The sequence below is a fragment of the Callospermophilus lateralis genome, chromosome 9 (assembly GCF_048772815.1).
Source record: "Callospermophilus lateralis isolate mCalLat2 chromosome 9, mCalLat2.hap1, whole genome shotgun sequence".
Taxonomy (NCBI): domain Eukaryota; kingdom Metazoa; phylum Chordata; class Mammalia; order Rodentia; family Sciuridae; genus Callospermophilus; species Callospermophilus lateralis.
The window spans coordinates 79,808,621-79,827,998 of NC_135313.1; the positions used below are offsets into that span (position 1 = coordinate 79,808,621).

The window sequence follows — 19,378 nt, forward strand, 5'->3', positions numbered from 1 at the left end:
TAGTACTGAGCAGCTGCCATAGGGGTCAAGAACTTAAGGAAGGATGGAAGAAAGGAAGAACTTAAGTGACGTGGCCATCTGGGTGAATTTATGCTGAAGGTATCAGCAAAAACAAAGTAGAATCTATTTACTAAATTGTGGTTACAAAAATAGATATAAATGGCATTAATTTTAGACATATAAAAATAAAAAAACTGGGGACAGAATCATGGAGAGAGAAGAGCTAGAGGAGAAGGTGGGTATATTAATATCCTCATCTGACAGAAGGGAAAAGTCACAAATAGCACCTATAGTTAATGGGACAAAAATAATGGTATTCATTTATTTTCTACAGTTCTAACAGAAAAATAAAAAAGAAGATAAAACTAAATGGAGAGTGATAGGGAGAGCAAAGTTAAAGGCAAAGTGGGGTGAGCAAATGTGTAATGCCTCCCTTATTTATGTGTGTTGTGTGTGTATATTAATATATGATGTCTAAAAGTGATGAATAAAAATATAAGGTGGATGCTCTCAGTGGTAGGATACTTGCCTACCATGCACAGGCCCTGGGTTTGATCTCCAATATCCAAAACAAAACAAAACAAAACAGGAGAAGCAAATTGCTTTTATGTGGAGATATATATTGAAGGAAGAGTGCAAAGAGAAGTGAGGCTTCCAGTTAGAATGGCAGCTATTATGAATACAAACAACAGTAAGTGTTGGTGAGGATGTGGGTAAAAGGGCACACTCATACACTGCTAGTGAGACTGCAAATTGGTGCAGCCAATATGGAATGCAGTATGGAGACTCCTTGGGAAACTGGGAATGGAACCACCATTTGACCCTCTCCTTAGTCTATACCCAAAGGACTTAAAAACAGTTTTCTACAGAGACACAGCCACATCAGTGTTTATAGCAGCACAATTCACAATAGCTAAACTGTGGAACCAACCTAGATGTCCTTCAATAGATGAATGGATAAAAAATATGTGGCATATCTACACAATGGAATATTAATCAGTAATAAAAGAGAATAAAATCATGGCATTTGCAGGTAAATGGATGGAGTTAAAGAATGTCCTGCTAAGTGAGGTTAGCTAATCCCAAAAAACCAAATGCTGAATGTTTTCTCTGATATAAGGAGGCTGATTCATAGTGGTGTAAGGAGGAGGAACACAGGAGGATTAGATAAACTCTAAACTGGGGCAGAGGGATGGGATGGGAAGGGAGGGGGCATGGGGTTAGAAATGTTGGTGGAATGTGATGGACATTATTATCCAAAGTACATGTATGAAGACACGAATTGGTGTGAATATACTTTGTATACAACCAGAGATATGAAACTTGTGCTCTATATGTGTAATAAGAATTGTAACGCATTCTGCTATCATATATAAATTTAAAAAACTAATTAATTTAATTAAAAAAAGAGAAGTGAGGTTTAAATGTAAAAAACTAGGCAAATAATTATTGATTTTAAGCATGTGCATGTATTACTTTGATTTAAACACTCACATCTACTCAAACACACACCTTTCAGCGGTTTTCCACTAATCTTGGGATAATGGCAGAACACTAAACAGGGTCTATGGGACACTGCTTATCTCAATAGCCTTACTTCAGACTGCTCTCCCCTACACTCTCTGATGTAGCTACATTGGCCTCCTTTTAATTCCAGGAGCAAGCCAACTCCTGGAAGCTTCTCTATAGGAGGTTCCCTTTATTGGAAATGTTTTTGGTCCAGTTTTTCCCATCCACAAGGCAAAGTTCCTATGGCTCACAATATATTTAGAAGCTTATGAAAATGTTTTAATTTCTTTTAATATAACAAGAAAAAAGGACATTTAGGTCAAAGAAAATGTTTAATAGTAATATTAACATTCATCTTTATATTGCAGTAGTTGAAAAATATACTTAGAATTTTTTATATGTTGGAAGGAGCCTATGAAAAATCACAATGTAGCACTAGTCTGTTTTACTCCTCAGAGCCACTGTACCTTGTGAAATCCTACTCAATCCTCAGTTTTCAGCTAAAATGTCTGCTTTAGAAATCATTTAACTGGTTCCCCAATAGATACATTCGCATCATCTTGTGCTACAGCAGTGGAAAAAGTGATTGTATAACTTTGTCTTTAATGAATTAGGAACTAGATCTACCTTATTTATCACTACATCTTTAGCACAAAGCACGATGCCTTCTATGGACTGATGTGAGACTCTGAAAGACTGAGAATTTTCCACTGTGGTTCTCCCATGTCCTGTCTCCAGTATTTGTTCCTACCCATCACTTCTTGTACATGATTTTAACTCCTATGACTTTCTCTCCTTCTTTCTTGACAAAATCCACATTGCCCCCACAATGGCTCCAAGTCTGCAAGAACAATTCCTTCTCTTGCAAAAACCATTCCTAAACTCTATCCCAAACTGAACTTTGGCTGACCTTCCTGTTAAAAGATATCCTATCTTCCTCCAAATCAGAGTACACCTATAAAGTCTTTTCATGTTCGGTATTTTTTGAATAAAGGTTTATGTGCTCTGCTTCTGGCTGATTTTCTTCCACAGTGTGCATTCAATGAAAGAACAGAATAAATGGATGCTTCATGAATTACAGGACTAGTGGTGGCTCTGAAGAATTAAGAAAATTTTGAGGGGTAGGGGTGATATGCAGTGGTCCAGTACTTTCCTAGCATATACAAAACATTGGGTTCAGTCCCCAGCATTAGAAAAAAAATTTTTTTCAGGATAGTCTTGCAAATTTAAACATACTAAGCAACAGCTAATAAGAGAGTAGCAAATAATCCTAAAAAGGATTTAAATCTAAATAGATTCAATTGTTTTCATGTGAACTAATGGAAGGAGATCCTGGTATAGACATTCTAACAGCCCAAAGAATAATGACTGATATATAGTAGAACCTCAATAAATATTTGTGGGATATATGGAACTAATATTATTTCAAATTGTGAGCCTCAATAAAGGAGGAAACAAGAGTAGTTTAAAAACATTGGTGTACTGTACTGCTGCTTAATTTTTAGTAGTTATATTTAATATATTCTAAAAATTAAGTAGAAATAGAAATGACACGGCTTTATACTTTATCAGGGAAAATAGGAGAATTGATTTCAAAGGATTAAGAAAAATAGTCTTAGCAGAATAAAATTGTATTCTTAATTCTAGGTTTCTCTATAAGTGGGATACATTTTCAGTTCAGTTTTTGATCCTGGATTTATCATATACTATTTAATCTCTTATTTATTCTCTTATTGACTCAGTTTCCTCTTTTGCAAAATGAGGACAATAATAGAGTTGTGATTTAGAATTTGAGTCAGAATAGTGCTGGCAATGGTAAACACTATTTAAAGCCTAGTAGTTCTTTATCATATTATTAGATGATTGCTTGTGAGTTAAGTACATAGTTTGCTAATTCCCTATGTTTTACTATTTATTATGTAAATATGTCCTTAAAAGGAGTGAGTATAGTTCCTATAACTTTTAGACACAAAGTGTTCACTAATGAAAGTTGTTAAAACAAGAAAATGAAAAATGAGGTTTGAATAACTGAAAATACATAATTAACCATAAATTCATGACTTCAGGGCCTTCAAAATATCCACACTAATCAGTTCATTATTTTACCACATGAGTCTAGAAGAATAAAAAAAAATCAGAATTTGACTATAAATTTTCCATGAAATTCTAATAAAAATGAGAGATGAAATTTATTCTTTTGTTTTGATAAAATTTTACTGTACCTCTCTTGATAATTTTTAATAGCCATTACTTTCTTGGGGTTACAATTTTTTTACAAAATTCTTTCTGCAGGTAAATAAAAATATATATACAGAAAAAGTAAAAATAAACTAACAGTAAATGAAAAACCTATGAAGCCTTTTCATTTTCTTCAATATTTACCTTACTTTTAAAAGCTTGACTCCTGATATGACTCTTGGGATAAAGTGACAGACTCAGGTTTGATTCCCCCTGGTATTTCAACCAATACTCCACAATCTAAAGACTACTTTTTGAGGATAAATGACTGAGTAGGAGCACTACTGTCCTGAGGCTTTGCCTGGGGCCTATAATCTCACCTAATCATTATTCATGATGCCTTGGAAAAGCCTCAAGCCTAAAGTTGTGATTGCTAAGTAGAACTAAACTTGTAAATTCATTTTAAACATCCTTTCTTTTGGTTTCATGACTTCATTTTTTGTTTAATTCATGTGTACCTTTAGGTACAAATTATAGCAAGCATTAAAACCTAGAGCAGAAATCTGTTTTGAATAGTTTTTTTTACTCATTTATAACAAAAGTATTATAATAACAAAATGCCTCAAGATTATTTTGAGTAATACATGTATCTGGATACATAAGCACCTTAAAGAATACATGAAAAACTGTGATAATGGAGAAGATTTCAATCAATTTAGAATATTGTCACACAGTTTTCATTAGTCAGTTTCTATTTCAAAAACCAAAATAATTTGATAAATTCAAAAGTGAATTTAGGGATGCAATGGTCTCTGAAAACAAGGAGAGATTAGTCAAATCATGCCACAATTAGATTTTTTTCACTTTTTCTTATATGGGAAATAATTCAAAATATTTTTTTCAAAAAAAATATCATTTATTGCCATCTGTCGTGCTAAAACTTTCCATTATTGCTTTATTTCTAGGATTGACCATTGCAATCCTCTGCATTTTCTTCTGGAAACTGTATCTGCTTCAGTTGAAAATGAAACACCATTTCCTACTGATTATAACATTTAAGAATTTCCTGTTTCACACCAAAATATTACCTCAAAACTGTTAGGATGCATAGTAAAAAAAAAAAAAAAAAAAAAAAGACAAAGATAAGGGTTGGTAATGGTATGGAGAACAGGAAATGCTTGCACATTGCTAGTATGAATGTAAATTAGCATCCATTAGGGAAAACAGTGTGGAAGTTCTATTGTACAGCTAGTGAACACAGTTAATGACAATTGTTTTGTGTATACAAAAATTGCTAAGAGACTAGATCTAAAATATTCTAAGCACAAAAAATTATGTGAGGTGATGGGTATGGTAATTTGTTTGATTTGCTTATACCATGTTTGCACATACATATATCAAAACATCCTGTTGTATACAGAAAATATATACAATTTTTACTTGTTAACTATATATTAATAAAGCTAGCAAAAATAATTTCCTATTTCAAGAACAGTGACTAAATGTAAGAGCTGTATGTTTCAGATTACCTGGGTTAGAGCCAGATTTGTTATGTGTGTAAAGGGATAATAATAATTCCTATCTCAAGTACATATTATGAAGATTAAATAAGACAAATGACTTAAAAAATAGGTCATCTCATATATAGTAAGCACAAGTAACTTTGTTATCATTTTCAAGGATAACTTTTTAGAATTTTTTATTTATTTCTCAAATTCTTCAAAGGATATTAAAAAAAAACTTTTGTGTGGTTTTGGAAAAATATGAATTCAGTTATTTGCTCTTTTGTTTTCTTGATCATAAAACCAAAGGATTTGACTTTATCACCCCAAAGATTTCTCTTAACTATAAAAACATGCATGATTTTACATATTTATGGCTAAGATTCTAGACTTATTGTCCCTCTTTGCTCTTTAAATGGAATGCCAATTGTACTTCTAGTGGAGACTAACTTTATTTTTGTATATTCTTTAAATTTAAGAACTACATTGAGGATATTTTGTACTTTTTCTGGAATTAGCTGTCATGGGATATTTTCCTGATGTCCTATGACAAGCTACTACATATATTATCAAGCCCCAGAGAAGACTCTGAGAAGGTACTATCTTCTGAACTGACACCTTAAAAACCAATCAGAGGGGTTGGGGTTGTGGTTCAGTGGTAACAGTGCTTGCCTAGCATGTGTGAGGCACTAGGCTCGATTCTCAGTACCACATATAAATAAACAAAATAAAAGGTCCACTGACAACTAAAAAAATATTTTAAAAAACCCAACCAAACCAGATGTTAATCACATAGAGTATTCTATCTGATTGAAGGATTTAAAAAAACAACAACTGTTATGTTTCTGGAGAAGGCATGTTTCTTCAGTAACATATTACTCAAGAGACCAGGGAAAGTCCATGGTAATATAGCTGTATAATTTACAATTAAGTATAGTCCCTTCTGATCTTAGAAAACTGAAATTTTATATAACGTTATAAAGAAGAGCTATAGCTTCTAATAAGACAATGTTAGTAAAAAAGGAAATGGAAGCTTTTCCTATAGGTTAAGCTTTCTGCTTATAATATGCGAGAGATAGGCAACACGTTATTTTGGTTACAAGTTATTTAGTATGATTAAATTCTTATAGGAATCACTTAAAAATAGTAAATTAGGTTATATTAATATTAACTAATGCTGATGTTTGATGTAATATTATAAGTATGTTATAGTCTAAGTAACTGATTTCCTCCGGACATACCATGGCAGATATAAAATATGGGTTAAGTAAAGTTTCATTTAGAGTCATTGTATACACTGAAATATTAACAAATGAAATTTTATAATGTCTGGAATTTGCTTTAAAATAATACTGGAAGTATAAATAAAACAAGATTATTTATGAGTTTTAATTATTGATGCCAAGTTGAGGTAAAAGAGGTTCATTATTACCTTATATGAAAAAAATAAAAAATATGGGAAAAACCCCATCAAAATAAAATATAAAAATGAAAAATATTGAAAAGCATAATTGTAACACATGATTTACTGATTTAATATTTTTATATGATTCCTGATTCATATCAATAAAAAACCCCAAAGACCCTAATAAGATCTGGGCATGGAGCAAGATTTAGATATTCACAAAAGGACTCAAAGTTCAAATAAAAATAGAAAAAGATATCCATTTTACTAGCAATCACATAAATGAATATTTAAATGCCAAAAGCTTTTATGAGATTTATTTTTAAAACAAAACCAGCCAATACTAAATGTTGACAAACTGTTGAGAAAGTGGTACTCTCGAACTCTTTCATGCTATTGTCAGGAATGTAAATTGTTATAGCCTTTCAATTCATTTACTCTTTGGTGCACCAATCCAATTATTTGAATATATCATAAGCTAACATTTTCAAGAATTCAGTAGGGTGTTGATAGATATTTGTTTGGATGTGTAGGCCTTTGTTTAATTTTAAATGCAAATTTATACAGTGACATTTAAAAGAATATTTTCCCTTTAAAAAATAGAGTTTATTTTTCAGGGTAGTTTTAGGTTCACGATAAAAACTGAGTGCAAAGCACAAAAATTTTTCATATACTACTTCCCCCAAACTGTCTCTCCCATTTCCAACATCCTGAAGACATTTGTTATTTTAAGAAAGGATTCTATAGTCAAATGAGTTTGATTTTGGTCTACTACTATACACAGGTATACATATATCTAAGATTGTGAATAATAATATTCCATTTTATTATATGACATGGAATGCTTTCATCAGAGAGCATGCTAGGAACTAAGTTTCTGCAACACTTGTTTTTAGAAATTGTCTTTTAAAAACCATCAGACATGCTGAGTACAAAAATGTATGTACAGAATGTTCACTGAACTTACATTTACCACTGGAAAAACTTGGAAACATTCCAAATATTTAATAATAGGAAAGTGGTTACCTGATTTACGTTATATCCTTAAACTGAAATATTATACAGTTGTTAAAAATACATGGCATTTATTGATATGAAAAATGCTACAATAAATTTTAAGTGAAAAAAGCAGGGTATCCAAAGGGCATTTATATCCTATGGTTTCCAGTCATAATTATTATAATTATATAGATTCATGTTATACAGAATACAAATATCAATATATTGAGAAAAGTATACCAGAAAATATGAAGAGTAGTATCCCAAGGTGGTAGGATTACTATATTTTCCTGTATTATCTTTTTTTTTTTTACCTTGCACATGTATTAATTTTGTAAAAAATACTTATTAGAGACAACATGTTTAAACAGAGTCGTGGCATTTTTCAACACTAGGTACCAGAAACTTTTCATGTTTATTAAAAAGTTAAGTCCCTAGATAAGAAAATTATAATTGTATGAAGAACCAATGGAGAGAAAACAAGATTCTTACCTTTTGGAGAGAAAGTGATGAAAACATAACAAGTGCTATGAGATCCAGTAGTGTAATAGAGGCAGTGATCTCCAGAGGCTCTATGCCTTTAGGAGTCTCAGTGAAGGAGTCCCTCCTCTTCTTTCTGTAATAGAAACAACACAGGTACACACATTTATTTGAAGATTTTAAAAATATTTTATACAACATAATAAACTAATATGTTGGAATTTTTTCATTTGTAAATATCATTAAGTTTGTAGCAAAGAACCAGAGAGAATTAGAATATTAGTATCTTTATCCTTCAGAGTACTATGATTAACTACTAGAGTAATATTATACTCTTTATTTTCATGTTTATTAATATATATAAGGGAAATACACTTAATAATTTTTAAATCATTGATAAAAACAGTAATATAATTTTTATTTTTCTGCCAGTGTGCTAGATCCTCTGTATCTTTTTTAATCCTCCCAACATCTTTGTCATTCAATTTTTCGTCAACAATATTTATGAGGTGCTTACTTTATGCTAAGCACCGTGTAAGGCACTAGAGATATGATGGTAATAACAGGTATGACACAGGTAGCCATTAACACCCCTTTTTAAAATGAGGCCATTGAGCCTTTAGAATCTGATCCTAAACAGCCTAACTTCAAAGATACTCTTTCAATTAAAATCCATTTTAAAGAGTTTGCTTAGTTGCCAGTCTTACTATCACCACCATCAATGGGGAAAAAGAAAAAAAGCTCCAAACATTTAAAGTTAAAATGGGTAAAATATCAAAGAAAGAATAATAACTGATGCAGTGGTATATGCCTGTAATCTGATGTAGGCAGAAAGATCACAAGTTTGAGGCCAGCCTTGGCAACTTTGTGAGATCCTGTCTCAAAATAAAAAATAAAAAGGGCTAGGGATGTAGCTCAGTGGTAGGGCATTCCTGGGTTCAATCTTCATTACAACAACAACAACAAAAAGGAATAATAGCTAAATACAGTATAAAATATGTATGAAACATTTTATATGGATTTCATTATCTATAATATGATGTAACTTAATCCTCAGACAATCCAATAATATTCCAACATTTTTAGACAGGAACATTAGCTTAGAAAGGATGGTTGACCTACCAAGTTTAAGTCTAGATCTACCTAATTCTAAGCCTTAAAATGTAACTTAAAGGAAAATTAAAAAAAAAAGTATTAAGTTGGAGAAAGCAATAAAGTACTAGTAAGAACAATCACTAATTTAAGCTTTCTGATACATGTATGCAAACAAACACAATGAGTTATGCACTTGCATGGCTTGTAGTGTCGTCATAGTTGAGTACCTACCACAGTATAGCAAAATAGTACCAGGCAAGGGAGGCCAGGGGGAGATGCAGGAGGCAACTATGTAGGAAGAAGCAGCTGAGTGAAAATCATTCTCAAGTACAGATTGTATCTGTATTGCCTATCTGCTTCCAAGATGGGTCTCACAGCTAAAGAGTGGGAAACATTACCATTTACTTGCTATATGATTTTGGAAAATTACTTATTTTCTCTGGGCCTCAGTTTCCTAACTGTAAATGGTGGGGTTGGTATTATTATAACACTTAACATTCATAAAGCACTTACAGTACTAGGTACAATACTAAATGGTGTGTGTGTGTGTGTGTGTTTTAAATAAATGCCTGGATGGGGTTAATAATGTTAATAGTCCCTTCACAGAGCATATTACTATCAGTCATATTTCACTTCTATTAACATCTTGAGTAATCCTGACCTCAGTCCTATAATGTAGACATTACTACTACCTGGCTCTTAGCTTCAAAAATCAGAAACCTGATTTTATCTGCTCTCCGAATTGTTAAAAAAATTTACAAGAAGTTAATCAATTTAAAAAGGACCACTACTTACTGATAAAATCTACCTTAATACCAAATCACATACAAAATGCCTGATTAGTATAAAATTAAAGCAAGTAGAGTTGAAAACTCAACTTACACCTTGCATTGAATCATAATATTCTACTTTTCTACTGCATTAAGAGTTTCTTTTTACCTTGATATAATACTTGGAGAAGGTGCAGTATCATTAATGTAGTATTCCTGCCAACAACGTTTCACCTGAATTTAATAACAAAAATTCAGAAAATTCTAAATTAAGGGACATGTTGCTAATGATTGGATTGGTTTCATTAAAAATGTCGATAATATGATACAAAAAGCCTGGGATTTGTGTTTTAGATTAATGAAGAGTAAATAGATGTGACAACTAAATACAATTTATGAAACTTGATTGGATACTGGATGGGGTGGGGAAGACCACTATAATTACTGGAAAACTGAGATTATTTTAAATATGGACTTTAAGAATATTTATTAGCAACACATTTAAAACCATATTAGGTGATTTATTCCCATACATAAATTTTTCATTCATGTATTATTTATAGTCATGGCTATTTACTAAGTCTTTACTCAATGTGCTAAACTTGCAGATAAAAATATTTTTTAATTTTTAATTGATTCCTATTAGTTATATATAGCATTAGGATTCAATATGATATAATTATAAAATCATGGAATAAAATTTGCTCTAATTCAACCCCTGGTAGTTCAGCTTACCTTCCTCTCCTTCCTCCTTCTGTTCCATTTTCTCCACTGTACTTATCTTTCTGTTAATTATGTATACATATACACATGTATACATATATGCACACATATATACATATATATGTATACATACATACATATATATATATATTTAAATTAATGTCTTGTGGATATACATGATGGTGAGATGCACTGTGGTATATTCATATATGTACATAGGAAAGTTAGGTCAGAGGCATTCCACTGATCTTCCTTATCCTGTTTCTCCCCCTATCTCCAACCCCTTCCTCTACTTCACTGATCTTTTCTCTACTTTGATGGAATCCCTACCACATCCCCTTTTGTGCCCCTCCCTTCTTTATTTTTGACTAGCTTTTGCATATCAGAGAAAACATTTGATATTTGACTTTCTGGGTCTGGCTTATTTCACTTAGAATGATAGTTTCCAGTTCCACCCATTTACCAGAAAATGACAAAATTTCATTCTTATTTATGGCTGAATAATATTTCATTGCATGTCTTTGCCACATTTTCTTTATCCCTTCATCTGTTGAAAGGCACCTTGATTGGTTTCACAGCTTGGCTATTATAAGTTGTGCAGCTATAAACACTGATGTGGCTTCATCCTTATAGTACTCTGATTTTAGGTCTGTTAGATACATGCCACAGAGGGGGATAGCTGGATCATATGGTGGTTCTATTCCTAGTTTTCTGGGGAAATCTCCAGATTGTTTTACAGAGTGGTTGCACTTATCTGCAATCCCACCAAAAATGTATGGATGTATCCTTTTCTTCTCATTCTCATCAACACTTATTATTATTTGCATTCTTGATAACTGCCATTCTGATTGGTGTAAAATGAAATCTCAATGTGGTTTTGATTTACATTTCCCTAATTGCTAGAGAGGTTGAAAATATTTTCATATATTTTTTGGCCATTTGTATTTCTTTTGAGAAGTGTCTGTTTAGTTCTTTTGCCTATTTATTAGTTGTTTTATTTGTATTTTGGTGTTAAGTTTTTTGAGTTCCTTATATATTCTGGATATTAATGCTCTCTCTGAGGAAAGGGTGGCAAAGATCTTCTCCCATTCTGTCAGCTCTCTCTTCATGCTCTTCTTCCCTTTGCTGTGTAGAAACTTTTTAATTTGATGCCACCCCACGTATTGATTTTTGGTTTTATTTTTTATGCTTTAGGGGTCCTGTTAAGGAAGTTGGTTCTTAAGCTGGCATGATGGAGTGTTAGGCTTACATTTTCTTCTAGTGGTTGCAGAGTTTTTGTTCCAATTTCTAGGTTTTTGATCCACGCTGAATTGACTTTTTACAGGGTGAGAGATAGGGGTCTAGTTACATTCTTTCACATATGGGTATCCAGTTTTTCCAGCACCATTTGATAAAAAGGCTCTCTTTCCTCTGGTGCCTTCGTCTAATATTCGATAACTACATTTATGTGGGTTTGTTTCTGTGTCTTTTATTCTACTCCATTGCTCTTAATACCTGTTTTTTTTTTTTTCTGTTTTTGTTACTGTAGCATTGTAGTATAATTTGAAGTCAGTTATTGTGAGCCCTCCATCATGCTCTTTTTGCTCAGGATTACTTTGGCTATTCTGCATTTCTCATTTTTCAAAATGAATTTTAGTACTGATTTTTCTAGTTCTGTGAAGAATATCTTTGCATCAATATAATGCTTTTGGTGGTATCACCATTTTGACAATATTAACTGTGCCTATCTAAGACATGGGAGGTCTTTCTAAGGTCAATTTCTTCAGAGTTCTATAGTTTTTAATGCAGAGATCCTTTACCCCTTAATTAGATTAATTCCCAAGTATTTTATTTGTTTGAGGTTATTGTGAATGAGATAGTTTGCCTAATTTTTTTTTTCAGCAGATTCATTATTGGAATAGAGGAAATCAATTGCTTAATGTATGCTGACCTTGTATCCTGCCACTTTACTAAATTTGTTTATCAGATCTAGGCGTCTTCTGGTGGAGTTTCTTGGGTCTTCAAAATATAAAATTACATGATCAGCAAACAGAGATAATTTGATTTCTTCTTTTCCCATTTATATCCTTTTAATTTCCTTCTCTTGTCTGATTGCTCTAACTAGAGTCTCAAGGACAATGTCAAATAGAAGTTGTAAAAATGGGCACCCTTGGGCTGGGTTGTGGCTTAGCAGTAGAGCACTTGCCTAGCATGTGTGAAACCCTGGGTTTTATCCTCAGCACCACGTAAAAATAAATAAAATAAAATAAGATAAAGGTATTGTGTCCAACTACAACAAAAAACATAATTACTAAACAACAACAACAACAACGACGACAACAACAACAAAAAAAAGGGCATCCTTACCTCTTTATTTTTTTGCTTAGAAATTAAAAAAATGTTTTTATTAGTGCATTATAGTTATACATAATAGCAGGGTTCATTTTGACATATTCTCTCATGCATGTAATATAATTTGTTCCATTTTAATCTCCAGTACTTCCACAAAGGCTAAGCTTCTTAAAGCCTTTTCCTTTTAAATAAGTAAAGTTTTTTTTTTTTTTTTTTTTTTGTTTTTTTGTTTTTGTAATACCAGGGTTTGAACCCAGGGGCACTTAACTACTGAGCAATATCCCCAGTCCCCTTTTGTATTTTTTATTAAATTATTTATTTATTCGAATTTGTTATACATGATGGCAGAATGCAATTCATTTCATATTACTCATATAGAGCACAATTTTTCAAGTCACTGATTATTCACAAAGTATTTTCACACCATTCATGTCTTCATACATGTACTTCCGATAATAATGTCTAGCTCATTCCACAATCATTCCTACCCTCTTGCTCCCTCCTTTCCCTTCCTTCCCCTTTACCCTACCTAAAGTTACCTTGTTTGTTTTTTTAGAGGAAATACTGTTCCTTTTATTCTATTCAGTATGATGTTGGTCTCAGGTTTGTTACATATGGTCTTTACAATGTTGAAGTAAGCTCTTTCTATTCCTAGATTGTCTAGTGTTTTAAACATGAATTGGTGCAGAAAAATATTTTGACAAAAGCTTCTGCATCTATTGACAAAATCATGTGATTCTTGTCCTTAACCCTATATATGTGGTGAATTACATTTATTGATTTCTGCATGTTGAACAAACCTTGAATTCCTGGGATAAAACCCACTTGATCATGATGCATTATCTTTTGAATATATTTTTGTAAGTGGTTTGCTAATATTTCATTAAGAATTTTTGGGGCTGGGGATGTGGCTCAAGTGGTAATGTGCTTGCCTGGCATGTGCGGGGCGCTGGGTTAGATCCTCAGCACCACATAAAAAATAAAAAATCTGTTCTGTCATGGGCTTTTCTTTCTTTCTTTTTTTTTTTTTTTTTTGGTAGTGGGTAGTGGGGATTGAATTCAGGGGCACTCAATTACTAAGCTACATCCCCAGCCTTATTTTGTATTTTATAGACAGGGTCTCACTGAGTTACTCAGCACTTCATGGTAGCTGAGGCTGGCTTTGAACTCACTATCCTCCTGCCTCAGCATTGTGAGTCACCGGGATTACAGGTGTGTGCCACCTTGCCCAGCTGTTATGGGCTTTTGTTTGTTGGAAGAACTTTGATAACTGCTTCGATTTCATTACCTGATATTGATCTGTTTGAGTTTTTTATATCCTCATGGTTTAATTTGCATAGGTCTTGTGTTTCTAAATTTGTCACAGTCTTCAAGAGTTTCTAGCTTACTGGAGTGTAGATTTTCAAAATAATTTCTAATGATCTTCTGGATTTTAGTTGTGTCTGTGTTGATAATTCCTTATTCTTCTCTAAATTGTGTTAAAATGTGTCTTCTCTCTCTTTTGGTTAGTTTGGCTAATGGTTTGTCAATCGTTTATCCTCTCAAAAAACCTACTCTTTGTTTCATTGATCCTTTGTATGTTTTTTTTTTTTTAAGTTTCAATTTCACTTATTTCAGTTGATTTCAATAATTTCCTGTCTTTCTACTGATTTTGGTGTTAGTTTGGTCTTCTTTTTCTAGGGCCTTGAGTTATAATGTTAGATTATTTATTTGGTATCTTTCTGTTTTTTTTTAATGAATGAACTCAATGCTATAAATTTCTATTTTAGAAATAACTTTCATACTGTCCTAGAGGTTTTGCTAGTAACAGAACATAAAATATAGAGTTGGCTTGGTCAAAGGAGTGAAGGGAAAGGTAGTAAAGATCCCTCCATCTCAATCCAGGAAGACATCAAAATAGCTTAAGTAACATCTGCTATATTTTAGGACTCAGACAATCTGTCTAAAAAAATATTTTTCCTTCTAATGGAAGAAAACAAATACAGAATGTTAGAACACATTGGCTGCTCCACATACCTTTCAGAAAGTTCTATAAGACATACTGGCAGGTCAGAAAGTAGAGGAGGGGAAAAAAATAGCTGTGACCAAAAAGCTACTTTCTGGTCATGGCTGAGACTCAGGCAAGATGGAGCATAGCAGGACCGAAGAAGTCAAATTACAGATTATTTATTTATTTACTTATTTACAGGTTGTGCACATGCCACGGAATTTCAAAGATCTAAAAAGGTAGTGAAAAATCTCTCTTCCAGCCTTATTACCAGTCATCTGTTTTCCTGTCTCAGATGCAACCCCAATTATCAGTTTCATGTGTCTTTTCAGAGATATTCAATGCGTTGCCATATCTACATATATATCCATAAATGGAGCAGGCTATTTACACTTTTCTTTGCTTTTTTCACCTAAGTTTTGTCAACTGATTTTATCAGTACATATAAAGCTACCTGATTTTAAAAGCTTCATTTATATAAAACTTACATGGTTCTGCGCATAATGGCACACACCTGTATCCCAGAGACTCAGGAGCCTGAGGCAGGATGATGACAAGTTTGAGGGCAGCCTCAGTAATTTAGCAAGGCCATTTAGTGAGACCCTGTCTTGAAATAAAAATAAAAGGGCTAGGGATGTAGTTCATTGATAAAATACCCCTGAGTTCAATTCCCAGTACAAAACAAACAAAACCAACAACAAAACCACAAAACTTGCTGGGCCTGGTGCCACACACCTATAATCTCAGCAGTTCTGGAAGGCTGAGGCAGGAGGATTTCGAGTTCAAAGTCAGCCTCAGTAAAAACAAGGTGCTAAGCAAATTAGTGAGACCCTGTCTCTAAATAAAATACAAAAAAGGTTGGAGATGTGGCTCAGTAGTAGAGCGTCCCTGGGTTTAATCCCTGGTACCAAAAAACAACAATAAAAAACAAAACAAAACAAAACAAAACAAAAACCCCCACACAACTTAAAAAATAAAATCCAGAGTGGATAAGATTGCAAGAGAATACTACCATATTCATTTACATAAACCTTGTACAATAAAAAAACAGAATACACAGAATATAAGAGAATGTAACAGATGTTTTTCACACAGCAGAAATAAGATATGAGCCATAGGCAGAAAAAGAACTTGAAGGAGCTGTTTTTGAATGTAGGGTACCAAAAGCAATGAATTGCCATGGAAGGTACCTGGAAAGATACATCAAAAGACATCTTTGGATCCTAATTTTCCCAGATTATTATGGCAGAGCATTTGAAAAGTTATTCTGCCATGAAAAGTGTGCAAAAGTGGCTGAGACAGAATTGGAAAATAAAAAGGAAACAGGGGTTTGAAGAAAAAGAGTGAAGAATACATGGTCCTTGCCACTGGACACAATGGCAAGGAGCCACAGAAGTAGATCCAGTATATAAATCTAGAGGTCAAGTAAATGGAGCTATATCTAGGTGAACTCTGGCAGTCAAGGGCCAAGCAATGGCTTAGCGGAAGCTGACAACAAGAGAGAAGAGTATACAAACCCATACTTACCCATGGACGGCTGACAATATTTGAGTCTCCCTAGGAACTTGAGGAAGAGTAGAAAGGAAGCAGAGAATGGATAGGTATAAAACCTTATTATAAAGCTCAAATTGACTCAATTTTAATTCAGGAATGAACAAGAAACTTCAAACTGACAAGATTATTTTACTTTATTTGTAGAAATTTAAGTGGTGGGATGCTAGGAAAAATTTGGATAATCAGTTCATTTTAGATATGGACAAAAATGTTTTATATGCTTGAGATCAATAACTATAAAACTTAGAACCAGCTTATAGGGGCGACTGAGTATAGACTGAGAATAGGGGTTGCATCTGGTAATTTCTCATTTTTCCCAAATAGAAATTGTTTTTTTAAAAAGTTATTTACCACAAATCTAACAAATGTTAAAAAGAAGAAACTATATAGTAAATAAATGAAATCAAAAACAAAAAACCCCTGCACCTTTACTAAATATGTACAGATTTTTTCTTGTCGCTATTTCCATAACAATACTACACAACAACTATTTACATAGGATTTACACTCTCTTAGGTATTGTAAGTAATCTAGAGAAGATTTAAAGTATATGGAAGGATGTGTGTAGCTTACATGCAAGTGGCATGTCATGATACAAGGGATTGAGAATCTGTGGGCTTTGGTGTCTGACAGTATCCTGGCATAAATTCCTTGTGGATACCAAGGGACAACTGTACTTTTGAAAGTGAGATAAAGGTGGGAATAAGAGCAAGCCTGGTTGGAAGTGTATTTAGGAATTAGTTACTTTATAACTAGTTATTACCATTCATGATTGGTCAAGTACAATTCCCTTAATCATTCTAGCATGCTTTGGAGAGGGTAAAATAGAAAGTTCTTGAACTGGGAAAATTTGGAGAATTTTGGAAGGCAGGATAGTGTACTGAAAACAGAAGAACTGAATGAAATTTTATACATTACATATTGAGATTTCCAAGTCTTGTTTTGGTATTAGCCCATCTGATAGCCTCTAGGTAGGAGAGTGGAGGATTCTTATTTGGTAAATCTAACTGACCAAAAAAGAAAGTTGTTCAATAGAATGATGTTGGTTCCTAGACAAAAAAGCAGGGAATTCATAGTTATTAAACTCCAATCACGTGTTATCTAGGCATCCCTTTCCCTACTATCTTAAATACAAGCTGATAGCCATGTCCACTATACAGCTGAGGAAAACCTCTAACAATAAGGCTACACACAAGAAATAGAATTATTGAAGGATATACAATTTCAAAAACATTATCTCCAAAGATATAAAAGAAGAACTGTATCTATTCATTCAAGTAACAGAAGAAGATTGGTTAAAAAAATAATAATAAAATAAAAAAGACTGGATCTCCCAGCAAGTAGAGACTAAGAGATCAAACATAAGGGGAAAAGGACAAGAAACTGAGAAGATTAAACTAGGAGGACCAATATCTAAACAACAGAAAGAGAGAATAGATAAAAGGAAGAGGAAAATAATATTCAAAGAAATAATTCATGAAAAATTTCCTGAGCTAAAGAACACAAGTTTCTTTTTTAAAAGGGCTCTTTGAGTGCCCAGACAAATGAGTGAAAATAAATATCCACCAAAGCATATCCTAATAAAATTTCAAAACTCAAGGGCAAATAGAAAATCCTAAAAGCTTTAAAAAGGAAAAATACATAAAACAGAAATTAGAGTATCTTTCAACTTTTCAACAGTGGAAGTCAACAGACAATGGAAGGAGATCATAAAAATACTAAAAGTACATTCATTCCAAACTAGAATTTTATACTTAGCCATAACATCAATCAAATGTCAGTAGATAATAAAGATATATTCAGCAGGCAAGGTCAAAGCTATAGAAAATGCTCCATCAAAATGAGAGAGTAAATCAAGAAGAAAAAGACATTAAGTACAGGAGATTCAAATCAAAGCAGGAACAAAAAGAAATCCCAAGTTGATAGTGAAGGACATAGGCAACCAAGCAAATGAAAAATAATAATTAATTTTAGAGAAAGTAGAAAATTAGATACATGATATGGACCTGCCAAGAAATGAGTTTAGTTATGATACTGTGTGTAACTAAACATTAAAATACTGCAATCAGGATATAACTACCGTCCCATTCAATGTACACAGGAGAATGGTTACAATGTTCCAATGTTCATGCAGACAGCAAACTCACAAAATATTATATACAAATATTGTATGTAACCTCCCTTATAATTTAAAAATTCTTGACTTATTCTACCATCTTCTCTATTGCCATCCCACTTCACTTTCCTTCATTTCCATTTGTCTAATCCAATGAACTTCTATACTTCCCCAACCTACCCTCCCTTGTTATGGGTCAGCATCCACATATCAGAGAGAATATCTGACCTTTGGTTTTTATGAAACTGGCTTATTTCACTCAGCATATTATCATCCAATTCTATCCATTTATTAGCAAAGGCCATTATTTTATTCTTCTTTATAGCTGAGTAATATTCCATCATGTATATAAACCACATTTTCTTTATCTATTCATCTGTTGAAGGGCACCTATGTTGGATCTATAGCATGGCTATTGTGAGTTGACCTGCTATAAACATTGATGTGGCTGCATCACTGTAGTATGCTGATTTTAAGTTCTTTGGGTATAAACTGAGGACTGGGATAGCTGGGTTGAATGGTGGTTCCATTCCAAGTTTTCTGAGGAATCTCTTTACTGCTTTCCAGAGTGGTTGCACCAGTTTGGAGTCCCTTCAGCAATGTATGAGTGTACCTTTTCCCCCACATCCTTGCCAACATTTATTGCTACTTTTATTCTTGATAATTGCCATTCGAACTGGAGTGAGATGGAATCTCAGTACGTACTTACATAAATAAAGTTATCTCATA

At 32.9% G+C, this 19,378-nt stretch overlaps 1 protein-coding gene across 6 annotated transcripts in view; it reads right to left on the reverse strand.

Annotated features, from left to right (window-relative positions):
- The window catches only part of Mbd5 (methyl-CpG binding domain protein 5), a 406,311-nt gene that overhangs the window by 145,066 nt on the left and 241,867 nt on the right, over nucleotides 1-19,378 (reverse strand). For all 6 annotated transcript variants that reach the window (XM_076866536.2, XM_076866534.2, XM_076866535.2 and 3 more), the window contains exon 4: nucleotides 8,086-8,209. The gene's annotated coding sequence lies outside the window, so the exon portion shown is untranslated. The remainder of the gene's footprint in view (nucleotides 1-8,085; nucleotides 8,210-19,378) is intronic.